The 27,523-nt window shown below is 35.1% G+C and overlaps 1 protein-coding gene across 2 annotated transcripts in view; it reads right to left on the bottom strand.

Annotated features, from left to right (window-relative positions):
* The window catches only part of LOC141457697 (uncharacterized), a 286,354-nt gene that overhangs the window by 90,083 nt on the left and 168,748 nt on the right, over nt 1-27,523 (bottom strand). The window contains exon 2 of one of the 2 annotated variants that reach the window (XM_074134899.1): nt 26,849-26,920. The exons of the other annotated variant lie outside the window; for it this stretch is intronic. The gene's annotated coding sequence lies outside the window, so the exon portion shown is untranslated. The remainder of the gene's footprint in view (nt 1-26,848; nt 26,921-27,523) is intronic. 2 annotated transcript variants of the gene reach the window in all.

Below are 27,523 nucleotides of genomic sequence, written 5' to 3'. Positions count from 1 at the left end.
CAGCCTGGCCAGTTACAGTCGGCCATTTTTGACTCGTTCGTGGTGTCTCTTTATTAACGTGATTTTTTAAGTGAATATTAGTTCGTGGCAAAGTGAAATTCCATTTTATAAATTGAGTTTAATTTATACCTAGTGCCTAATATACAGTTTTAGTGCGAATAGTGTTGTGAAGTATTTTAAATAGTGTCAAGTGTCAAGTGCTATTGGACTGGTGATCTATTGAGATGCTGATGAATTTGGATATTCTACAAACAAGGTAAGACTTTATTATCAATTATTTAATAATATTTTTATTATTCATGCATGAAAACAGCATGTTTTCATTTATTACTTACAAATTAACATTATTGCTTCGCCTAGACCAGGGGTCGGCAACCTATTCTAAGTAGAGAGCCATTTCTCCTTAAATAATTTTAATAAATCTTACCAAGAGCTGCAAGGATGATAGTGTAAACTAACTCTCTAGATCATTTGTATTCGCAAATTATTATTTTGTGATATTCAATAACATTTAATTGTTTTATATATTTATTTCCACATATTGCAAAGTAAATAAACAAATAAATCATAACTTAAGGAATGAAAAGGCGGCAGTCTTACAATATAAATCAAGTACTTTATTTTTATTTTGATATTGTATAATTCTATTCAATTTCGAACCTATCACATTTAAAATTCTTTTTGAAAAAAATACCTTTAATAAATTGAATTTTCATTCGTTTCAATAAAATTGAAATATACAATATATTTTGGGCAGGCTGAAGTGTCATACAAATTGGATAAATGAGCCGCGGGTTGCCGACCCCAGCACTAAACCAACAATACTTCTGTGCGGGTCTAGCCTATAACCAACTAACATACTTTACTATAAATTTCTCATAATAACCATTAAATAAAATCCAAGACCTAGACATTTTACATACATTTTAGCTTTGCGGGTCTCGCCTCTTAACCGCTCGGCTACCGGTGGCGCCCTTGAAGACAGTTTTTCCTCATGGGAAACCCAGTTTTACGCTAACCACTCAGCCAATTTCCTCTTTACTCATAGCACAGTTTTTATTTTCACTTTTGCATTTTACAAAAAAAAAAAATAAATCCAGACATACGAGTAAAATTACACAGTGTTGTAGATGCGTGCTTTAGTTTTGAAAAACAAGGTATGCAATTATAAATAAGTGCATTGGGGATAAAAATTAATGGCTCTTCTCTCTTTCTCTCTCTCTCTAACACACACTACAGCCAGGAATTAAATTACACTGTATTGAGAACTAGGCATGCAATTAAAAAAGTGCATTGGTAAAAATTAATTCTGTTTTTCTCTCTCTTTCTAACACATATTGCTGCGAGATAAAGATGTTTACGTACGCCTAGACTGAGTGTGCACATCTCTGTCTCATGTTAACTAATTAATTATCGACTTTCTCCCATAACGAGCGGAAGTGTCCTGATTAATAAAAATATGACTAGTAAAGGGCAACATCCGCTGACTCTTAGCTTAAACATACTTTACTATAAATTTCTCATATTAACCATTAAATAAAATCCATGGCCTAGACCGGGGGAATCGAACCCACTAAACCAACAATACACCTTAGCTTTGCGGGTCTAGCCTATAACCGCCTAACATACTTTACTATAAATTTCTCATATTAACCATTAAATGAAATCCATGGCCTAGACCGGGGGAATCGAACCCACTAAACCAACAATACATCTTAGCTTTGCGGGTCTAGCCTATAACCGCCTAACATACTTTACTATAAATTTCTCATATTAACCATTAAATAAAATCCATGGCCTAGACCGGGGTAATCGAACCCACTAAACCAACAATACATCTTAGCTTTGCGGGTCTAGCCTATAACCGCCTAACATACTTTATTATAAATTTCTCATATTAACCATTAAATAAAATCCATGGCCTAGTCCGGGGGAATCGAACCCACTAAACCAACAATACACCTTAGCTTTGCGGGTCTAGCCTATAACCGCTAGATTTTATTATTACAAAAATTTTCGCTTCTAGTTTATTGCCTTACAAGATTGCCTTTTAGCTTCTGTAATATTATGTATTTGTATGTGTTTTAAAAAGGTTTTGTGGGTGGTGGGGGTGGGATATTGAATTTTAATCGCCTATAACCGCCTAACATACTTTACTATAAATTTCTCATATTAACCATTAAATAAAATCCAAGGCCTAGACCGGGGGAATCGAACCCACTAAACCAACAATACACCTTAGCTTTGCGGGTCTAGCCTATAACCGCTAGATTTTATTATTACAAAAATTTTCGCTTCTAGTTTATTGCCTTACAAGATTGCCTTTTAGCTTCTGTAATATTATGTATTTGTATGTGTTTTAAAAAGGTTTTGTGGGGGTGGGATATTGAATTTTAATCAATATTGCAATCAAATTGGCAGTGGTTAACGAAGGTAAATGTTAGGTAGCCATTTTTTTTTCTACTGTGTTCTACAGGAGGCAGTGTAATTTTCTAACCTAACCTGTCTATTATAATAATAACCTCTGTGCGTTTGTGTGTGTGTGTGTGTGTGTGTGTGTGTGTGTGTGTGTGTGTGTGTGGAAGTAACACACTCATAATTAATCCTGGGTACGTGCCCTGAGAATTCCGTCCGCTGAACACCTTGAACTATACTCACCGATATTGAAACTCTTGATTACAAGGTCAGCATCTGCACCAGGTTAGGCACGAGTAGAGGGTTGTACAGGAGCAACTAATACAGCATTAAGGGGGTGGGGATTTTTTAAATATAGAAGATTGTTGTTGGGAGAGGCTTAGTTGATTATTTATGGGAGCCTGTGGGAGCCTTGGAAATTATGGGAAAGATATGTTAACTGTTGCCGTTCGTTTTCTTTAATTTTTTTTTTTAAATTGAATTTTCCCTGATATGGATACTATTAAGTCCGGGAGCCAGGGACTAAGCGCGGGAAGATGCCTTTCTAGTTGGGGAATCCAATGACAGGGCTATTTGAAAATGGCTGGACAGAAAGAATGAACCTCGTTAACCAAGCATGGAGAGCAACTAAATAATGTTGGTCATAGAGAGTAATCTCGTACTCCAGACCTGAAGACTGGAGATCTGATCATATGAATTATTTTTCAGGAATTAAGGGTTCGAATAAATTTCTCTTCTAAACTCTTCTAAAATATTAAAGTAATCGCCCCATTTTTTTCAGGACGGACTTTGCTTCCAACAACCAATTAGGTATCGTGGACAGGGGCGGAAGAATTTACTTGACTACTAACATTTTTTTCTAACCAATAAAAATTAGCTATACACGCAGGATTTGAACTGAAAATCTACCACTTACAAAGCCTCGCTTCATAACCAATACACCAACACCTACCACTAATTTTTTGTGTTTTATTTAAACGCATTTTTCTTTCTTGGTCAACAACTTTTACTTAAAAAATTTTGTCCAGTTAAATTCAGGAAGGTCCTTTTTCTGGAACAGAACTTGGTTATTCCAACTAAGCTCCTATATGTCTCGATATCCTAGCGTTAAATTTTGAGCTCCTGATAAAAAAAAAAAAAAAAAAAATACAACACAGGAAGTTAAAGCTTTGCTGAATCGACTTTTCTGGGACTTTTTCTGAAAGTAACTTTTAACGATTTTTCACTCGAATTTATTACGCACTCGTGCACCCAAATTATTTGAATAATTTTTTTTTTTAGAGGGGGGAAACACGTTTTTGGATGTTCTGAGAGGAGAAGAACTGGCAATTTGAAAATCTAGAACAGTTTCGAGTATTTACACTTGTTCACACCAGCTGTTTTAATTTTATGTGTAACAAGTACGTGTATATTTAACGGAAGGAAGTAAAATTCTTCACAAGTTGTTCTTTTTATAAATTATATTATGTTATTTTTAATGTATTAATATTATATATTGCCTAAGCATTAATTGTATTTTTATACATACTATACGGATAACATGCAGCAGCTGTGTATGTGCGTTTGTGCAGGCGTGGGTAAGAAAGGAAATAAATTATGGGCAGAACTGAATGGCCACCGGTTCGCGACCTTTATATATCTTGCTGGCACTGTAGAATTTTTTTTTTTTTATTCCTAAATAAATATCTCTAGTATTTAGAATTAAATCTCCCTCTTTAGCTGCTAGAGCGTGCTATAGTGAGCTCTGAATGTAGCTATTTCTATGTCGATAATTCTCTTTTCTCTTGATAGCTGTGATCCTGTTTTACCGTTGCAAAAAGGGAAGCGTGCAGAGCTCCTTTTTTTTCTCTCTCTCTCTCTCTCTGGCCTTGAAGAAGAGGGGCTGAGCTCCTACTGTGAGAGTGAGAGATATCTGTTGTTGGTTGTTGTGTGTGTGTGTGTGTGTGTGTTTGTGGAGAAAGAGCTACATATTTTATAAAGAGTAGATAGAGAAAGAGATATATAAAGCAGGCGATGGTGGCTCCGTCTGTACAGTTTCATAATAATTGTGTGTGTGCGTGGTGGATTTGAAGATGCCAGGGCGTGGCATGCTAGACGGCCTTGATTGGCTCGCTTGCTCTATCTCTTTCACTCTTGCCGCTATATATATAGTCTCTCCTTCTCTCACTCTCTCTTACACACACACACACACACACACATTCGCACTACTATAATTCCCTAAGTCATGCGCACTCTCTCTCTTCTCTTGGTGCTGCTAGTATGCGCGTGCGTACAAACTATCCTCTTCTTCTTCCTTCGCGCACAGTTGTTGACGCCCTTCCTAGATTGACAAAGCGTCCTTCTAATTATTCTCACTCGTACTTTTTCTCTCTCCCTCTCTCTCTTTTAATACTTATTCTCTTTATTTTTATACCTTCTTTTATAATCCAGCGTTGATGTCTCTTCAACTTTCTCTAACTCTTTGTAAGAAAGAAGTATTGTAATCGTGTAGATTTTTCGATTTTGTTTTACGTATGCTTTTCTACTGAATCCTAAAAATTGGTATCTACAAATTGCCTGCATACGTCTCTGTTTATCTGCCTAGGTTAACATAAAAGTGGAAAAATCGGCATATGTATATTCAAACTCGATATTTGGTTTATCGATTAATAAATCAATTGTTTTTAAAACCACATTTTCGATCACAGGCGACCCTCAAACGGAAGAATATTTGTTGTGAACTCCTATATACTCCCCGTATTAAAAGTAAAAAAAATAAATACAAAAATTATATAAATCGGGGTGTAGAAATATTATCGTTATTATTGTACTCCTGACCACTTTCGGACTTACATGTATCATCAGAGGTAGATTAAACAGTTCGGTGTAGAGATTTCAACTTTTTATTTCGGGAAATTTTCAGAAAATCGATCCAGTGTACTTAGATCTACATTTCTTGCTTAAAAATTTCTTTTCTTTAAAACCCTGATTCAAACTACGTATGCTTAGCAAAATGGTCAAACATAAGCATATTCTCTAGGAACAGGTACATTGTACTGGTTCTTAAACAGCTCATACCGGAAATGTGACGATAAAGAGTGGCTAGTTGGTGTTTTATACAGAAATTGAGACAATTTTGTTTCATATGAACTTGCTTATAACTTATGTTTTAGGCTAATCATTTTGTATTCATACTATTGTTTTTTTAAAGAAACGGTGGTTACAGGCTAGACCCGCATAGCTAAGATGTATTGTTGGTTTAGTGGGTTCGATTCCCCCGGTCTAGGTCTTGGATTTTATTTAATGGTTAATATGAGAAATTTATAGTAAGGTATGTTAGGCGGTTATAGGCTAGACCCGCAAAACTAAGATGTATTGTTGGTTTAGTGGGTTCGATTCCCCCGGTCTAGGCTTTGGATTCTATTTAATTGTTAATATGAGAACTTTATAGTAAAGTAAGTTTGCCCGCTTGTAAAAATAGGCATTACTTTACTTTTACTTTAATTCAGCGGACTTACATTTCCTTCAATTTTGCTCAGCGATTTTTATGACTAGATATACAAATTAATGCCAAGAAGTACTTTTTAGCAAACATTTAAAGTTTCAAGGGAATTTAATTGACGAGAATGTTCACACCAGATCACTAAAATATTCTCAGAAGTGGGGACATCTTAAAGAACCTTCAGCCAAAAATTATCTTAACTTAACTCAAAGATGACTTAGTAAAAAAACCAGTTCTTTTTTCTATTTTATTTTTTGCAAATAAGCAGAACTTAACAGCTGTGGCAGACATTAAATTCCTTTACGTTCATTTAATGGCTTTATTTATATTGTCACACCAAGAGCCAGGAAATCGCTTTTATTATACTGGAAAGCAATAAAGAGAGCCCCCCTTTCTAGGTAATAAACTTGTCGACTTTTATTGATTGATTTAGTTTATCGTTTTGTATGCGCTTTATACGTAGATCTTCGATACTGGAAGCTTTTCCCTTACCACTATTGATTGTGGTTGCGATTAAGTACGTTATAAGAAATTGTGCGCACTGTAGATTCGTAATATATAGCTGGGTATGAAGGCGTATTGCGATTGGTGTAGCTATTAAAGCCTTTTTTTTCGAAAGAATTGGATCTATATTTTAGACGGAAATAGACACCAATCCAGACTGATTGTTTCCGTATTCAGTCTACTTTAGAACATGAACATCCCCCCCCCCCAGGTGCTAATTTGAGACGATCACAACACTTCTTGCTTGGTTTAGTAAGAGCAATTAGCAGAGTGCTCCACCTATATGCCAAGCATGTTATCGACTTCCAATTAAAAAGAGAGGACAACAAAAAAGTCTAGTACAGTGACGTTTATTGGCGCCCTAGTTCCTCCCCTCCTTAACATTGCATCTCATTAAATGTAACAACACACACAGAGACCGGGCGCTCCTAGTCTCTACACAACTTTACTGTCAGCGTGTGAGTGAGTACGTCCTCGTGACGTCCTTGACATTTGAGTGTTCATTGTCTATGTGTTGGTGGCACCTCTGCAACTCTAGGCTACATACATAAAATGGGTGGGTGCTGTTCATTAACTCACTTTTATACTTCTAGATGGCGCTCAACTAGAACGGCCTTTTTATTTTTTGTTTATTTTGTTTATTTTTTTTATTGTTTTATTCTTTTCAATATTAAAATTTTTTTTTAATTATTATTTCTGCATTCTAAAGTGTATCACCTTTGATCCAGAAATATTGGAATTCCCCGAGCGTAAAATAGAATTCAAAAAATCGGGATACATCTTATGCGATGTATCTACGTATCCATTCATTGTAACCAACCACTTCGTACTTCCGGTGCTGAAATCGTTGTACCATCCCTAAATGTACCGAAAAGTGCTTTTTGAAGTCAAAAAATCTGTTATAAACACTCATACGACTAACTCTCAAAAACATTGGTCAACTCCTTCGTATCAAATCAAACACCTTTCGATGCCGAAATGGCTAGCAGTGGAAAAAAAAAAAATCTCCAATCCAGGATAGCCCCCCTATAGTCCAGACAAACTTGGTACCTAAAAAAGTAAAGTAATCGCCTATTTTTTCAGGCGGGGCTTAACGTCCAACTACCAATTAGGTGTCGGCGGACGGAGGCGACTAGTAAACATACTTTACAGGAAATTTCTCATATTAACCATTAAATAAAATCCAAGGCCTGGACCGGGGGAAACGAACCCACTAAACCAACAATACATCTTAGCTTTGCGGGTATAGCCTATAACCGCCTAACATACTTTACTATAAATTTCTCATATTAACCATTAAATAAACTCTAAGAACTAGACTGGGGGAATCGAACCCACTAAACCAACAATACATCTAAACTTTGCAGGTCTAACTTGGTACCTTTAAACCTTCTAAATAACGCTACCAGATGACTGAAACGATCTTTTTCCTGTATGTCTTCATCAATTGGCGAGTTCTCTAAACAAGTGGAACATTACGGATTAAGGATTAAAAATATCTGGGTGGAACCCAATGCCCCCACGGCAGCGCAGCCAAAAGAGGTTTATTGTGTCCTCTCCTTAGGATCTAGAAGACGAAACCTCCCCTGCTAAGAAGGTTGAAGACTTTCCCTACTAGTTCTTTTTGCGCTACTATCTCCTTTGGTCTCAAAGAGTCAAAGATTTGACGTAAGAGGCCATTTCCTCCTCATCCAGACACAATCTGCACAATGGTTCTGAGCTAATAAGCCCCACCTTGAATAGATGTGGAACCTCAAGTCAAAGTACTCCCCTCTCTTCTAAGTTAAACTTGACATTATAGATAACCTAAACAAACTTTAGCTAAAATTAAATTAAGTTCTTATTTAAATACCCGCATCGTACTTTACTATTTAAAATTCAAATTGTACTTAGCAAAAGTTTACAGGATAATTATCCCGAAAAGTAATCATGATATTAAAACTTATTTTTCTTTGTTTTAGTAAAGTCATATTTATTTATGTTAAAATATTCAAATCTTTTTTATTATTATTATTATTTAATACACGAAATATGGCGTATTAAATAATGTAATTTTATAATATGTTGTAACAATTCAAACATTACCATATGATTAGTGAATGGGGGCGTTGAAAGTATTGCAGGGTAATTGCAGAAGAAATCATTTGTTATCGACGCGTTTTTTAATTCGTCCATAATTTTTAATAATAATAATTTTTGTTGGCGATCTTTTTCTATTAAGTAATGTGTTTCCGGTGTTAGGCGGAAGTATAGGGATACAAAAAAAGTTTTTTAATGCTTAGATTTGATAAAATTAGAGAAATTGTTTTGTTTTTTTCAGAGGATCAGAGATTTAGTACGCTGACCTCTGAGCGAATTCCTTCCCTTATTGTACTTGGTTGTATTGTAGGCGTCACGATAGCCAAGCGGTTATAGGCTAGACCCGCAATGCTAAGATGTATTGTTGGTTTAGTGGGTTCGATTCCCTGTGTCTAGGCCTTGCATTTTATTTAATGGTTAATATGAGAAATTTATAGTAAAGTAAGTTAGGCGGTTATAGGCTAGACCCGCAAAGCTAAGATGTATTGTTGACTCGCAAGCCAGGTTAGCCAGGAGGTTATTAACTGCTCTCTGTATCTGAGGAGGCACCTTTGAAGGCACAGTACATGCTGCACAAGCTGCGTAAAGTGCATTATTTGTTAAATTAAGGAATAAGTTTGATTCTTTAAATGAAAGAAATTGATCATTTAAACTTGTGGCAGGATGTTTCCAATATTTTTGGTAAATAAAGCAACTCTCCCAAAATTGCCAAATAATTATTAAACCTTTTTGTTTGTAACAGATTTAAAAATATTTTTTATCCATTTCGTGTATGCTCGAGAACATCTAAAGCTCTTAACATTTTGATTTTTCTTAGAAAATCACTCGGAAAACGACTTATTTCCCGATTCTTAAGAAATAATACTAGCTTCACTGCCTTGACATTATTTTCAGTAGAAAGGGGATGAAAAAAATAAATAAAAATGACCAATCGCGTGCTCTTCTTTCTCTTTGATAATAAGTTAAAAAAATTGAAATATGATTAATAAATAACAGATATTTTGAAATGGCCTAGCACCTTTAATTTTCAAAATATCGAATTACGGTTTCCGGTTTCTTTCATAACTTTATATACTCTTTAAATTGTGTATATGAAAATGGGGGTCATCTGCAAATCCTTACTTTTGGATGCGCATCTGCCACGTATGCGGGCAGGAATCTAAAATCAAGACACATATTCTGAAACTATAGGTGACTGGCAACAAATTTTTCCTCTACCATTTTTTGCTCAGATTAACCGTTTAAACATGAAATGCATTTGAGCCGTCTTTAAAATGAACAACCTGTTGTATACAAATTTTGAAACTGTAATACAAATTTTTTTTCATGATACATTCTTAAGAAGAGGAAAGACTAAATTTAGCGGATATTATACGTGAGCGAAAGTATAAATGAAGTCATCATAGTGATATAGTTTTCAATAATACGTTGGCTACACTGTAATTATTGACTTTTAAAAGACGTAAACACAATTCAATCAGCTGATTGGAGACTTCCTTCCTGGTTTTGCTTCATCAAACCATTGATCTTTTTTTTGGGAGGGGGGTAAAATTACTTTACTTTTATTTTGCTTACGTCTTAAATATCATCTTAATCAGGTAATCGGATGATTTGCGTTGAGAAAGCTGAAAATGACTTCAGATGTTGGCGTGCCTTAAATTGAAGAAAAAAAGAAGGTTTTTTTAAAAAACTTACAAGTACCAAATTTTCCTAAATTAAGCTTCTTATTATTATTATTTAAGAACTTAATTTCCAGCCAAGCTTTCATTTTGGGTACCATATGAAATCAATTATTTCTTTTTGTCTGGGCGTTAGACCAAAGTAGCCCCAATTTACGGAGATCTTGAGAAGGGCCCTCAGATTATTGTAAGGAAAATGTTATTATTATTGAAAATTTTCTGAGGCGTTTTTCCATGTGTCGATTTTCTGGATTTTTTTGGAAGGCAGGGGAAAAAAAAAAGCCTTCTACGATATTTTTTATGGCCTGGATACTAAATATCGTAAAAAAAAGGGGATTACGCAAAACATGGAGGCGGAAAAGGTTGGCCAAAATGGGCGCTTCCTCTCTTATCTCTTTTATTGTTTATCCGAGCCAGCTGTTAGAATAACTCGTAGCGCCATTTATTTGTACTGACATAAAATATGGGATCCATAAAAGTTCAAAATCTACTTTAAAAGAAAAAAAAAAAAAGCAATGAAATATTTTTTATTGTCTTCACAGCAAACAACGGACAGACTAACTCGATTTTATTAGCACTTTGATTCTTCCACCTTTTTTGGGAGAAGGAGATTAACAAACAAGGAAGCGAAATGAGTTGTGAAACGCAATTAGTTGCCCAGGTATATCGTTCATACTGTTCACACTTATGCTCTAAGGAAAAAACAAAGACAAAAAACACATGTTTGCAGCATTATATCTCTATTATCTATTGCGTACCCACTTCTTACGCAAGACAAAACAAAAACATGCTCCACAAAACATACAAAAAGCGGCAATTGGTACTTTATGGATTCATGATTTTTCGTGCCCCAGTAATAAAAAAATATTTGTGAGGTTTTTACGTGGCAGAGCAGTTTATGTGTGTACTTCTTTGTAATTAGGTAGTTGAGGGGCCGATCTTATGGTTATGCACACCTGTGAAGTGCAGTAATTGGCTGATTTTGATTGGCCAGCTCTTCATCCGGTTTGCAGCAAATTTTTTCCAGATAAAGATCTGCCAATTTCTGTTATTCTCCAGCATGGCTTCAATAATTTTCTTTTCAACTGCGAGTCCTAACTGTATTGATGTACTGTATTGATCTCAACCTTTTTTTGTCACGGCACACTTTTAACAATTTCAAAATTTGAGGCGCCACGGTAGCCGAGTGGTTAGAGGCGAGACCTGCGAAGCTAATATGCATTGTGGTACTGGGTTCGATTCCCCGGTCTTAGGCCTTGGATTTTATTTAATGGTTAATAAAAGAAATTTATAGTAAAGTATGTTTGCTAGTCGCCTCCGTCCACGACACCTAATTGGTTGGACGTTAAGCCCCGCCTGAAAAAATAGGCGATTACTTTACTTTACTTTTACAATTTCAAAATTTGGCTACTACATAAAAACAACAGTATATGTTTATTAAGGTATTAATTACAAGTTAATAATAAGAATACTTTTAATGAGAAATTTGAGCTTGATGTTTTTTGATAATTACAGTTTATATTTGGTCTTATAAATGATAACGCTACTCTCATATCGTCTTCTACATTTAATATTTTTAATTTTTATTGTATGCATTTCTAAAATTTGGCGGCACCATCAAAATTTCCCGGCCCAGTGGTTGAGAATCACTGATGTAGATCTATGACTATTTATTAGCAAACTTTTCCGAAGAAAATTCGATTAAGAGGACGGGAAAGGTTGTTAGCTTTCCTCTTGCATGGTATTGTCTTACTTTTCCTATACAGTAACAATAAGGATATCGAATTAGCAACTATATTTCCGAATTTGGAAAGAAAATCAGCTGACTAAAAAGTACCACCTTTATCAAGTACAGTTTCCCGTATTTTAAGATTTCCTCGAAGAGGAATAGATTTCCCAGTTTTTTTTTTGTGTGTGTGATTAAAGTTACATAGTTCCGCTAACGCCCAATTGCCTGTAAATTTATAATAATATAACGAGGCTATGCAAATTATGTGCCTTTCATGGCAATTCCATTAAACTGACGCCACGACTGATCAGTGACATCACACGATCATTATAAGTGAACTGAGTTTTTTTTTTCTCCAATCAGCATGATCATGGGATTGAAACTAGGATTTCGAAAACATAAACAAAAAACTAGAAATCCGCAACAGTTTTTGATCATTACATTGTCAATCAAACTGAAATTGACTTGCTTTGACTATGAATGTCTCTTGGCGTGTAGTAGGCTATGTTATCTAGGCTATATGGAACAGCTGTTACCACGCCAAGTTTTTGTTGCTATCGTAGTATGGGTCGGTTGCCTTTGATGTGATTATTAGAAAGTTTTATGACATTTCATTAATTATGATATTAATAGATTGCTCTTAATTACTGTTTATAATAATATTTAATAATAAAATCTCTTAATACGGTAAAAGTGACGTTTAAAGTAAAATATTATGTTCTTAAAATAAGAAATATCTTCTGATTACTTAAGCCCTCCTTTCCAAGTAGGGGGAAAAAAAAGCCTTCTTAAGTAAAACATGCTTCAGGTAGAGAGGGATGCTGGTTGAACCGAAAATATGTAGAAATCCCTGGATACATAACTCTTGTTCACTGACAAAACACCAGGAAATCGCCCCACCCCCCCCCCCCCCACCCCAAAAAAAATATGCACTTCCGGCAATATTGACTGCAATATTCTAAATTTCAGCAGTCCATTTGATCCTGTTAATTTTCTAGGACCAATACATTACGCTCAAATAGTACTGTAGATAGAAGCTTAATCTCTTCTCTCAATGATCTGATGGTAAGATAAGATAAGACAAAAATTTATTTAATATACAAAACACATACATACATATAAAGGAGGGTTTGCCCTTTATTTTAAAGAAAATTTGGGAATTTTATCTTTTATAGAAAAAGAGAAAAAAATTGTCAAAGTTGGGTGTTTATCAACGTTACGCTTTTTCGTGCACTTTTTGACGTCCTACCGGACAGTTTTAATACATTGGAGTGCCAGTTAAGTACTATAACTTCCAGACATAGTTTCTGTACAAACAAATGAAATTAAATTATATACTAAGAGGAAAAACAATAAAAAAAACCCAAGTAAATCAATGAAATGATGGAATTACTGTAGCGAAATAACCTTTCTTCCTGCGATGTATACACAAACTTACTCCAACTGGTTCAAATTATATATTTGTATTCGTTTATAGTACATATTGGGGGGGGGGCAGGTGTTGGTCTAGTGGCCAAGAGCGTGGCTTTGTAAGTGACAGATCCCCAGTTCGAGTCCTGCGAATGACTAATTTTTATTTGTAAGAAATAATTGTTTATAGTAAAGTATGAGCTTCCGCCCCCGTCCACGTCACCTAATTGGCTAGTTGGACGTTAAGCCACGCCTAAAAAAAAATAGGCGATTACTTTAGTACATAATGCATACACTAGACGAGTACGAGTATGTAGCATTCTGTATTATACTCTATTTAATCCATAGACGTTCACTTCAAACCATTTCCTGCCAAAAGTTCGAATACCTGAACACATATATTTCCGGTGACCAAATTTAAAAACTTTTAAGCGATCTAAATACTTCCCATTATTATTGAAACTTACAAAATAAATAAATAAATAAATAAAATACAAAGAAAAAAAGAAATAACCGAACGAGTTAAATCACCAAAATATATTACGCACGCGCGTTTATATACACATAATGTGGTCATTTAATATATTATGTTTTCGATTATGTTAATAATATGTTAATGTAGCCCATAAATACCGGTGCTATGAACATCTTCTTCCCCCCCCCTTTAACTTTTATTACCTCAACTATATAATACATTTGTATACCCCTACATATGAATATATAAATTCGTAAATTTTGCTGTTTCTGGTCCAGGATTCTGCGTAAAAAGACATCTATACATTAGCTAATTTTTTTTACCCTACCCAAGTTTCTATTATTATTTATTTTTATATATTTTTTTTTTTTTTTACAAATTCTTTTATATTTGGATCGAGGTGTTTCATAAATTTGTAAAAAGTATTATACAAAAAAACATCGCTACACGAATATAAACGATATATTTCCGGCAGTAATAGGCAGCAGTGGGTACAAAAAGGGCGCGAATAAATGTATAATTTTCAATAACTTATCGGGACAAGTTTTTAAAAATACCGTACCTACAAACTGAACTAACAAAACGGGTAAAATGAGAACCGCTGAATAAACTTTAATAAAATGTAATAAAAATAAATAAAATAAAATGGTCACCAAACTGTTAACATCTTATATTTAAAAAAAAAATAATAATAACAAGGCATATATAATAAAGAATAAATATTCCCCCCTTTGAATATACGCAGAGAATATAGTTCACCTCTTTTATTATGTAAATTTGAGTTAACAATTGTGGTATAACCCCATATGTTATACTGACCTGAATAACATTATGGAAAGATGTGTTCCGTATTTTTTTTTCAAATTTTATTTTATTATGTTCTCGCAGAATATTATTGGCGGAGCAGATGAACAGTTAAAATTTGCAGCCAATAGTATTGTGGCTATCAAAATCATATTAGGTCGCGTGATTTGTGGCTGAAAGATTTGGTCCATTTAAGGCTTGAAGATTTACTTCCGGATCTTCTCCTTTGTGAGTTTAATACTCTTTAATTTCTTTGATTTCTTCTTGGCTTCCGGCAACCTCTTCCACTTGTTTGCTGGACGCACAATTAGGCTTAAAAATGCTTTCTTTACAGCATCTTCGTGTGGTTGAAGCCTTGATTTGTTGCATCGAGTTTGCTTTCTTGTTCAGTCTTAACCTCAAAGCAGATTGCCACGAATACTCAGCCTGTGCCGCTAACAGCAGCCTTCTACGCTCTTCTGATAAATCTCTATTTATTAAAAATAAGGACCACTTGAATAGAATATATTTTTTTTATAATAGAAGCCTTAAAAATAAGTTTTTTTTTTTGCCTTTGTTTTGGCATTGGCTTTTGCCATACAGCCAGCATCGTCTAAGTGCCTATCACTAGAATATCACTCACTCTCCATTCTTACTTATAAATACATTCGCTTCACACATTCATCCCTCTACTATATACAACTATTTACATAAACCTTACAGCTAATGGATGGATCAGTACTCCTATATTCCTGCCATCCTTATAGCTTAACCGAAATTAAAATCACCGTAATCCTTCTCTAATCATTTTCTTCCATTCAATCTAATCGGCTATAACTTTTAAATACATTCATATTTCTTTGCTAGCTCTGCTACAGGATTTAAGCACATAGATGTTGGTGGAGAATATTATGTCTTCGTAGCGAAAGGGTGCCTCTAAATACCTGTATATGTATTTGTACGAGTACATGTAACACTAAATACAGTACATGTATCTATCTATCTATATCCTATCTGGGATTGATTATTTGTTAGGTAGCAGTTGCCTCTTCTTAAAGTAAGTTCCACGGGCAAGGATTTCCGATTCTACCTTATGGCTCGCCATTGATTAAAACAAATCTTTAATAAAAGATATTTCAACTCCCAAGAATTTTTTTTGCTAATAATTTAAGCACAACAACACCAGGATCCTAGTAGCGCCCGTAGCTTTTTCAGCAGTGCACAGTCAATCTCTGAACAGTATTCTTTTGCTCCAGACAACACTGGACCATCATCAGACGCTTTTCAGCTGTACAATTGCAATTAATTGTGGAAGGGGGAGAAACTAACTGGAAAAAGCGCATGTGATACAATTTTTACAACATTGATGAAAAAAATAATAATCGATTTAACGGCATTAGTATATGCAACAAAACTCTCCAATGAATTTATTCCAGCGGAAAACAATGCATTGCGTATCAACACAATGACTGACAATAAAACTGACAACCCATTCAAGCGTATTTAAAAGTTAAGTAACTGCAACGTTAAATGAAATATAAATTTACTTATATATATTTTTTTTAGGTTAGTTTACAAAATGTAATTTGTTTCGTCCTTAAAAGAAATCACCTAGCCACATAGTGCTTCTGATCGTCATACATTTAATCACTTTTATCGATCACTTGTATTGATGGATTGATGGTTGTGGAAAGCGATTATCGATGGGGGAAAAAAGCGATGTTTCAATTAAAAGAACGAATCCTTTACGAATCGAAAGCATTTTACGTATTTTTGTAGACAAAATAAAATAATTTACAAGCTCGTCATTAAAAATAAAACAACTTTTAGTTTGCCAGGGGAGTATACATGGCCCCGTTCTCTACACAGTATACACATCAGACATACCTCTGTACAACCCTCTACACTACTCTGTACATATGCAGACGATACTAGCTACAAGTACACATCCTACATCAGCTTCATACAAGTTACACACACACTTACATAAAATAGAATCCTGGGCCAAGAAGTGGCAGATTAAAATGAACCCACAGAAATTTTGCCACGTTTACTCTACGGCGGGGCTCCTGTCCATCTGTCCTCTTTAACAGCAATCCTCTTCCTTGTACACAAATCTGGTGCGCTACTTTGGGCTCTACATAGACAAATGACTCACGTGGAACCCACACACTAGACTTAAAAGACATGCAATGACAAAACGTGCGAAACTTCTTTACAGATTACTTGGACGACGCTCCAAATTGCCCTTAGAATTCAAACGTTTAACATACCAACACTATTCTCAAACCTATGTGGACTTACGGACTAGAGCTGACTGGGGTTCAGCCAAACCTACAAACATACGGGACTGTACAGGACATTTCAGTCAAAACCCCACCGACAGATAGCTGACGCTCCTTTCTACGTGACTAATCTTACTACGACCTCAACATTCCCTTCATAGACCAACTCGCCAAGACTAAATTCCAAAAATTCCGTACTACTCTCTCGGCTAGCTTTAATCTTCTTGTACTGTCTCTCGCCTCCTCTGACATCCCTAACAATCCTACTCACCGACTGAATCGCCAGTGGCCCCGCGACTTCCTTGCTGTCAGAAGAACTAAACGCCATTACTTTCCTATCTCTCCTCTCTCCTACTCATATTCTCCTCTGCACATTCCTCTAACTCATATAGAGAGTGCCACTGCTGGGTAGCTTCTCTCCTCCTGCTCTTCCCGCACCAGTTCATCTTATTTACATCCTATTTACTCATTGTATATACTTATACAGATTGAAACAATTACAAAATTTAAAGAACCATTTTATTGCGTAATTAGAAAATTTGATTACAAATAATTTATTTCAAATTTACCGGTGAGTAGCAGTTAGGACAGTTTTGGAACGGAAGTGGTAAACCTGTAAGAACCTTCTTAAAGCGGATGATAACTGGAGATAAAGATGAGCTGAATATTTTCTAAAAAATAAAAAAAATAAAATTAAAACCGAACAGCAAAAGCAAAGAGGCTGTGAAGACAAAACAAAACTCTCAAATAAACACAGATGTGCAAAAAATAATAAAAAATAAAGTACAGGGCATGACTTGATCGCTGACCCCTACACGAAATTAACCCTGAAGCATATTTGGCCGACTTAGGTCCAATGTTAGACCAACAGAGGAAGAAGTAGACTGTGTGGTGTGTGTGTGTGGTGAGTGGTGTGTTCTTCTAAAGCCCGAGGGGGCTGTTTGTAGCGGCAGAACGGGGCAACTAATTACCTTGCGCTACGTAACATTACGCCATTCTTTACCTCTTTCCTGTTTGCTTTTTTTTTTATTGATTGTTTGTAATTTATATACACAAACAAACAAAAACTAAATTTACAATATATACTAACAATTAGTTTTCTATTTTATGTATTATATACATACATATTATATATTATTAAAAAAGGGAACATTTTATTACGAAACTCTGTAATTTACAATTGCCCATCGCGAATAGGTAAATGAGCTTTTGGTGGCACTCCTAAAGTGGTACAGTTCCAACTATTGTTCACTGGCACTTACATACTTCTTTTAAAAGATCGCGTGGCCACCAGCGGCGCTTCAACCGCCTGGGAGGATTTCCTGGTAGAGTGGGAAGTTGAGCTACTTGAGGATTAGGATGTGGGGTGATTGATGAGTCAAATTTAATATAACGGGAGCTTCTGAAAACATAAGGAACAAGGAAATCTCCGGTGCAAGGTAGAGGTTAGAAACAAAGTAAGGAGTATTAGCGATTCGACGGAGTATTTTTTGACTGGAAGGATTGGATTCTTGTAGATATTGGAAACTTTGGCTGAGCCCCAAAGTTCCATTCCCGAAAGTCCAGGCAGGTTTCAGTATCATAGTGTAGGATAAGTCGTTTATTTTGTAAGTAAATGAGCTTAAATTTTTAAATTAGACAAAGATTTAAACGAGGGCTATCTAACCGATAGTCCGCCTTGAGTCCGGCTAACGTAGTATTTTACAAATTTCAAATTCTAGCAATGTATTTTTTAATAATAATGGTAGTGGAACTTTATTTTCAGTGTTGTCCATAGGAATGTTATTCCCATGGGAAACGTCCCATGGAATGGGATGGGATGGGACAGCACACATTTGTATTTCCCATGGTAGTCGATGGAATGATACTGAATTGTCATACTTAGTTTATACTTTTGAGTGTTAATGTTAATAAATTTAGTCGTTTTGCATGTCTCTTTGTACATGTAGTCCTATTTAGTAGACACTAAACGTAAACTTTCATAAATTTAATAATTTTATTTGAACTGTATTCCATATTAATATTATAATGGGAATCCCGTGGGATGGGACAGAAAAATATGTCCCATGGACAAGCCTGTATATTTTGTCCTGATATGTCATTGTTTCAGGCAAACTTTTTAGATTAATATAAAAATCTATCAGATCTAGGTTGCCCCCCCAAAAAAATTACAGTTATAAAGAAGGATTCGCCCTACTTTATAAAGAAAATTTTGGAATCCTATTTTTTATAGAAAAACAGGCAAAAAAAATCGGAGTTTTTTCAACGTTACAGCTTTTTCGTGCAGTTTTTGACGATCCAATTCCCTTAAACAACTGTCCTACCGGAAACAGTTTTCATTTAGGTGGATGAAAATAGTAGACAATATTTAAAGAAAATTCATTGGAACCAAATTTTCTAAATCATAAAAAATTCACCAACAATAAACTCACACTTCCTCACTTGACTAGTTTTTCCTGCGTATTCCAACCCTAATTAGGGCGGAAATGGACTCTAGCCATATGTTCAGAGATCCTAGCGTTCCTGCGTAGGGTTTGCAAGATAGTTATCGTTATTCCTGAACCGGAAGTCAGTCCACTTTAATGAATTTTGATCTTTTTTTTTATTCTTTTAACTTTTCCAATATTTTTCTTCTTTAAAGAGTCACTTTTCTTACAGTTTTATAATCTGTAGCACTTTTATTTCTTAATTCTGAGTTTGAAAAACCAAAAAACATGTATAAGTTAATCCTACTAGAATTACAACTATAGATAGTCGCGTTAGAGTTCACACCAAATTTTATAAATTATTTATTTTTAATTGAAAAATGCAATGTTTAAAGAAAATTCAATTATGCACAAACAAAAAACTATAAGGGAAAGTTGTTATTGAGCATGCGTGCAAAGATTTTTGTCTTGTGAAACTTAACGTGCTTAAATTCTAGTACAGTTCTTGTCGTACCTTCATTAAAGTTCTCGTTCTAAATACATTTTAAGTCCTTTTTTTATTCATTTAGTGCGGACTTAGAGAGAGGTAGAAATTATACTGCAACGAACGCATTTATTATGTATTTATAGTTTATCTTTTCACTTTCTATTAAGTATTGTGAATAAATATATGTATCTGTGTGTGTGTGAATATATATTTGTATTTTAATGTATTCTAATGTGATGCCATAAACGGTTTTTTGCACTCTACATGGGATGTAAGTTGCATTATTTAGGGATAGTTAGTAACTTAAAACATGCGTTACTATCTTTAACTGGAATTTTTACTATACATACGTTTGTCTTTGCGTATGTATATCGTACGTATGTTTGTATGTATGTATGTACGCTATCTGAACTTTACTACTTCTTTTTTTTCAGCTGTTGCGGAATTAGAATTTACTATTAGAGATAATTGATACAGACAGTCCTCTTAGCAAAAGGCACGTGCTGTGTCTATCTCGCTGTCTCTCTCTGTATAATCAGATATCTTAGTATCTCAGTGAATCTAGACGGACTATCTAGCCTTTAGAGAGCGGCCATAGAGACTGTACACGGGCTTCCAGTCTCCAGTCTCCAGAGAGAGAGAGAGAGAGAGAGAGAGACAAAAAAAAAGATCCAGGATTCTGTACCTACTGGAACAAATCTGTTAAACTAATGGTATAAATCACCTATTTAAATAGTTGTTACATACATAGAAAAAGCCTAACTATCTTTTAAAACTATCCGCGATACTTTCTTAGTGAAAGTAAGTGTTCTTACAACGGGGACACTTATACGAACACACAAAATTACTACCACTCTTCCTTCTCTTCCTTTATTATCCACAATTTCTTATTTGCTGATTTACTTATTTAGATAAAATTTATTCCACCTATTAACTGTTTATTATTCCTGGACAAGTGCTGTTAAATAACATAAATATTTCTGTTCATAAATTCAACAGTTAAGATCGCAATTTTGTTTTAAAATAGTTAATATTAAGTAGGCAATTACAGTAAACTATCAAGTTTTTGCTCCCTCTTCTTCCAATAGTTTTAGAACTCATTACCGAGTCCTGGTTTTACAAACCATTCACGTCCAAGAACTTCCTGTCTTAGGCGACTTCTCTCAAGTTCTTGTGGGCTCTGCTAGATTCTCTGCATCCAGGTTTTTTTTTTTTTTGTGCCAGCTAACATTATTGCGAACTATATTGTTGGGGGTAGTTAGATAGAGAAGATTCTAGCAGGGCGGCTATGAAGGCCTACGCCACTGCGACCCCTATGGATCTATTGTGGCTCCCACTACTCTAGAGCTCGCCCTCCAGAACCGTCCGTTTAATCAGACTCTTAAAATTCTGGAGAGCGTCTCTTTGGGTAAAGCTCACAGGCCTTGGTTTTTCTTCCCCGAGAAGTAACATCCTTAGCCAAACAAGCCCCCTCGCACTGACACAACACGTGCAGAGTGCCGTGTCCTCCTCCTCCTGACACAGAACCTACAAAAGGCTATCATCCGCCACGCCCAAATGATACATGTGCTTCCTGAGCCTGCAGTGGCCCAGTTTAATAGGCCTACAATTAATTATCCTTTAAAAATAACCACACGGCCTTAACGAATTAAACCTGCAGTCAGCTTTGGCGAATAGCCCTTAATGAACAACTTCTTCGCCAGTCTCTGCCCAACCACCTCCTCTGCACCCATAATTTAATGGCCACACTCTTAAGGCTTCTTGGAAACCCCCAAAATAGGGCTCCAGGCCAACTAAGTCTCCCGCAGCACCTTATTGTTGGGATAGATAGCTTAAATATTTAGGATCTTCCACATTATCACACCTACATTCTAAGACATCCTGCCATGCTCATCTATTTCTCACACTCTTCTTCTAAATCCTTCTATATAAAGTTTCTTGTAAAGATCTTCATTTTTTTCTGGTGATCAGTTATGAGGTTGATTAACCTCATATCGCGAATGAGTCTTAGTATTTCAGCTACTAGCTCTTAGAATTTCTTTTCCAAGTGGTTTTCTTACAGCTCAGTCCTGATTGATGACTGTCAGCGTTGTCTGGATTTTTGCCTTTGAGACAGAGAGAGAGAAAGAGAGAGAGAGAGAGAGAGAGAGAGACAGCCTTCCTTAAATTTTCCTCAAAGTCGAAGAAGTCATTTCTTACGTTTAAAAGGATATCCAAGATTCTTTTCTTCTTCCGGCCTTCCAGTAGATATTCGCTCCTGAAAAGCCTACAAGGAGGAGGAGGAGGCACCCCTTTATAAATAGTTTTCGTGCAAAATTGGCAGAACATCTTAGCAGGCAATTACCTTCAAGAATGCTGAACTTAATTAGATTCTCTCTTTCTGGCCAGCAGGAGATGGAAAGCAAAAACCCGACATTTAAATAAAATTACTTCTTTTCTCTTTTTTTTCAAAGATTAAAAAAAGAACTGGACCCAGCAGCTTCCTTCCTTGGATAATTGAACATAAAAAAAAAGAAGATCCAGATCAGCGAACATTTTGTGCAAACCTGTATTAATAAAGAAATTAACTAAAGAGAGGACCGCTAGCAAAGAGGCTATCAGCATCCGATCTGGACCACTTCTAATCATCCATTACAGCGTACAGAAAGTGGATATACACTTGTTTGCCTACTCTCAGCATCCCAGGACTTAATGGCAGACTCTCAGAGAGAGAGAGAGAGAGAGAGAGACAGACAGACAGACAGAGAGAGAGAAGATCAAAGTTAAGTCTCCCACAAGCACAGCCTCCCATCTCTCTTATCTTGGTCACTTAAAAGCCAATATTATGACCACAAATCTTGTATGAGATTTCTCTCGTCGCTACTTCTGCGTAACTTCGTATTTTTATTTTATTCATATCTTTGAAACTTGATCTATTGAAGCAAATATCTGAAATACCATTCTGACAAAATCGGGATAAGAGTTTATTTTATACCCTACGTGAAATTTGATTATATCCTTGCCATATATCCCCTCCTCCTCTCTTTAAAATAAATAAGACTCGGCTATTAAGCAGGTTCCATTTGTGAATCCTTTTTTTATAGGCAAAAGGATACAAAAAAAATTATATTGGTCCGATAATTTTTTTTATCGAGTTTTGAGGTCTCCTGGAAATGATTTTTGTAAATATCTATATTTTATTTATTTATTTTTTTGTAACAGGAAGTTCATCGTTAAAACGACGTAATTCATTTTTTTTTATAAAAAACTAATTTTGTTTTAAAAAAGGAATATTTGCTAGCCATTTTCTTTGGGGATCTTGGTGACATCCCTACGTGAATCCCAGTCTACAGAAAACGTGAAATTTTCACGTAATTATGAGAAACTATAAACCTAATCATCTTCAGGGCTAGTTTATAAAGTAATCTTTTACATTATAGGGTTGGTGTGTTTTCTGTCACTCTCTGAGATTTAGAGTCCATGAACGGACAAAAGATAGATGACACACCAACCCTATAATGTAAAATATTACTTTGTAAACTAGCCCTGAAGATGACCTAGTCCCTAGGTAGAAAGCTCGGCAGAATAAATGTATCACGACTGAAATGGCAAATTATTTTTTCATCCTACTTTAAACTATTATCACTTTTAGTGGCAAGTCTAACAGCTACCGCTCACTCTCCTCTCTCTCTTAGAAAAGCCCTTAATTCAAATTTGCCGGGGAAAAATGTTTTATATGTTTGTAATCACTGTACTAAGTTTAATGGAAATCGTAGATACCGTTTGCGAATACGTAAATCTTAATAATGCGAAAAATTCTACTCCTAGTAAATTTGATCAACCGGATTTGTATCACATTTGGAAATTCAGTCTCCATATTTGCTGGGGCAATTTGTAAATGTATTATTTATTGTTCAAGAAAAATCTACTTTTAATGTTTTACGTCAATTATACTAGTATAAGGGTGAACCAGTAAGTATTGTCCACAGGCCTACTGTGTGTGGTACATCTAAAGTGGACTTCAATGACTTATTGGCCAACTTCATTGAGTGACGTCACTTAATATTTTTTCTCTAAAAACTATACTTTTTTGCAATAAAAATGTTATTACTCAGAAAGTTTTAGTCCAAATTCGATTCTGATGGCACGGTTAGAAAGACAGATAAATTTTCTAAAAATTGATACCATTTTAAAGCATAAGGTATTCACCAAACAGCCTCAATCTTCCTCCGGATGCTGGAAAAATAAAAGTAATCGTAATTTTTGAAGAAAACTTATTAGGCCCTTACGTGATGATTATCAGACCTAAGTGCTGGCACTTTTTATGTAAAAGTTTCCTTGTCTAATGGGCTTTCTAACGGTATATCATTTTCCAGGATTCCTTTTATCTTCGTATGAGAAATTACGTTTGTTTTTACAAGAAAACGGTGTTCACGAGCACTCAACAGTGTTAGTTTATCAAGTTGTTTAATTCATTGAAAACTCTTTTAGATGGACCAATATTCAATTTTAAAGTAAGCTGTCTTAAAATAAGGAAGTCAAAGGTTACAAATTGCGCTAAAAAAAAAAAAAAATTCTAAACTCTCTGAAATATTTGAGATATATATAAGTATATATAAATCTTATATCAAACGTATTTAGCATTATTCTACTCCTATTCAAGCAATCTTTATTGTGGGCAGTAAAGAAAAGAAGCGAATCGATTGAAAATATTAGATGCAACGTTCATTTAATAGCCTCTAAAGCGCTCTAACTAAATTATCTACGCTTTCACTTATATTTAATCTCTTTATCGATCGATGTATAACATCGATTTTATGATATTCTCTGTGGTAGGGATAACTATAAAAGTATCATGTTTTATTACGCTTCTTGCAATCGATAAATAATGTACTTCCTTTTTTTTTTCTTTTTTTTGTGACGTTACCACTTATACTAATCATCTGCTCACTGCAATGTTGTTTATTGTGGTCTAATTACTTCCTCTTCTCTGTTCTATGGCGGATATTCCGTTTAGAGAGAGACCATGGAGGAGTTGTTATTTAAAGATTTCTGTCTAAATATTATTATGTCATCTACAAAATTATTTTAAATTTTTTCCACAGTATTGTCGTAAATGAACTCCAATTAACTAGTAATTGGCATAAAAACTGTTTGGAAATATGGTTAGATCAGAATTGTTGGATAATATATTTTGGTTGATTGTATTCATGATTGGTTTTTGGGACTTTAAACTGATCAATCAATGAGATAATGACATCATTTAAGTTCCCTAAAGGGTTCTGTACGTTTCCATTACCCAGAACCCTTTAAACAATCACTAGGTTTCCTTTAATTTTGTATTTCATTATTTTTACGAAAAATGTTTTTGCAATTACTGTTCATTATTTTTGGTGACTGAATAATGGTTTCAATAGGATGAAAAAATAACTGCCCGTTTCAGTCATGATAAACTTCATTATGCCGAGCTTTCGACCCCTAGGGACTAGGTCATCTTCAGGGCTAATTTACAATACACTGTTTTACATTATTAGAGAGTTGGTGTGTCTTCTGGCTAGTCTGTTCATGGACTGAATGTATTTGAAAACTTAGCGTTTCCTTTCCTTACCAGAGTTACTTCTAGTAATTTGATTCAAACTGAGTCAAACTAGTTGACATTCAGTTCATGAACAGACAAGACAGAAGAACACCAACTCTCTAATGATGTAAAACAGTATATTGTAAATTAGCTCTTAAGATGGCCTAGTCCCTAGGTCGAAAGTTCGGCAGAATAAAGTTTATAATGACTGAAGCTGGCATTAATTTTTTTGCAATCAATTCACATTTTGAATAAAAGAGATACACTCAAACTTAGACAAAACACTACATTACTCAACTAGCTGTAATCCTATATATTTTTTTAAAATTTTTTAAAGTAGCATGATTATCTGAGCTCATAGGAGTGTCTGGAGTTTTGTTGGTGTACTGCCGATCTCCGGACAGAGTGTGTTCTAGTACAGACAACACCGGACCATCACCGGACAGTGTGCTGTAAGAAGCTTCTAGGAAAAGAAAATCTAAGGACCAGCAGCTGGATTCAAATACGGGATCTCCGCTAATCTTTCAGCGTTTCCTTTCCTAATCTGAGTTACTTCTAGTAGTTTGATTCAAACGTAGTCTACTAGCTAATATCTTGAATTGGTCCACAAGGCCGCTGGGGCACTGGTTCAGAAAGCTTTTTTATTGGGGCGATTCCAGTGCTCCAGCGGCAAGCCAACCCTACTTCCACGTAGTGTGGACTGGAAGCGTTGCGTCTAGACGTGACGACTAACAGGGCTCTGGCGGGTCGGTGTGTCTCCTCCACCGACTTCCTTCTCTTTTCCTCTACTTTACCCCATTTTCCTTTTCTTTACTCTTTCCTTATTCCGCCTTAGTCTAGCCTCAGTCTGCGTGATTCTCCAGCACTTATATATGATCTCATTTTGGGCAGCATCACTCCTTTTTACCGTAAATAACTCTCCCAAAGGTAATTCCATGACCGGAAACGCCATTCACTTAAATGATCGTTTTTTGATCCCCAGTCTACTTAGATAAGGATGTGTCATTTCATTATCGAAGTCTAAAGAAGAAATTGATCTTGAGACATCAAACATTTCTTAAAAAACAAAAAAAATTAAAAAACAAAAAGCGGTAGATTTAGAAACACGTCAGATCTATGCTGACTAAATAATTAAAAACTGTTCTTCCTCTATACACATTACTAACTTATTCATGCACTAAAAAAAGAATTATCTGAAACCAAGAATGCCCGCAAACCTCTAGGAAACAGAAAACAGGAAGATAAAAAGATGAGAAGATAATTATGACTTAAGACTGGGGAAATGAAAGAAGACTTTATGGGGGGGGACCAGCTAGCTGATTGGCTACACACGGATAAAGATAACCGCTAGCTATCACCACTTGGACGCGGACACCTGTTCTTAAGTCTTGATTACTGTTATCATGTGGGACACCTTGATTTTCTTTTTTGTTTTTCTGATGTGGTTTTGGCGCATTCAGATGCCATCTGAATCTGAAGGTGATAAACACGATTAGAAGCAGTTAAAAAATAATAATAATAAAATCTGAAAGGCATACCTTATTGTTTTAAAGTTCATCCCTAAAGGTAGTATTTATCTAGAGAGCCCTTCATTGCCCTTAACTTCTCACCTGTAACAAATAATAATTTGTATTCAATATTTTTTCAAATGAACCTAGATAAAGTGATAGATAAATCAGTATTGACTATCTAATGCAGCGGACTAGTGGTACGCGAGTTGCTGGTTGGTGGTACGCGAAAAATAATCAGTAATGGAGGACATAAAAATTTTTTTAAAAAAATCAAAGCATAAAAATCTCCTTTCCTATAACTCATAAAAATTATTTTAATTAATAATATTATACAGTGAAATTGTTAATATGTACAGTAATAAGATTGGTCTATCTCAAGATATAAGTGAAAATATAATACATTTAACAGGATTAAAATTGTCTTTCATGGAGTATTTTCCCAAAACCTGAAAACACAAATGATAATTCGGATTTCAAACCCCTTCTAAAAAAGAAAATTTAGGAAAAGCTACATCATTATCGATAAAAGTTAAAGAAAATTTAATAGAATTATCATGTGACAGAACTTTAAATGGTAACTACGAGGGTCGTTTGAAAAGTCCGTGCAAAGTTAGAGAGCTAGCACCACTGGCGCGTATCGAGGTTATGTTTAGTTGGTAGCATCTCTTGGAAGAACACACACCAAGTTTCAGCCAGATCGGT

Source organism: Rhodnius prolixus, unplaced genomic scaffold (assembly GCF_049639745.1).
Source record: "Rhodnius prolixus isolate KJV_2025 unplaced genomic scaffold, Rpr scaffold_5, whole genome shotgun sequence".
NCBI classification, from domain to species: domain Eukaryota; kingdom Metazoa; phylum Arthropoda; class Insecta; order Hemiptera; family Reduviidae; genus Rhodnius; species Rhodnius prolixus.
This window is presented reverse-complemented; position numbering and strand designations above follow the sequence as displayed.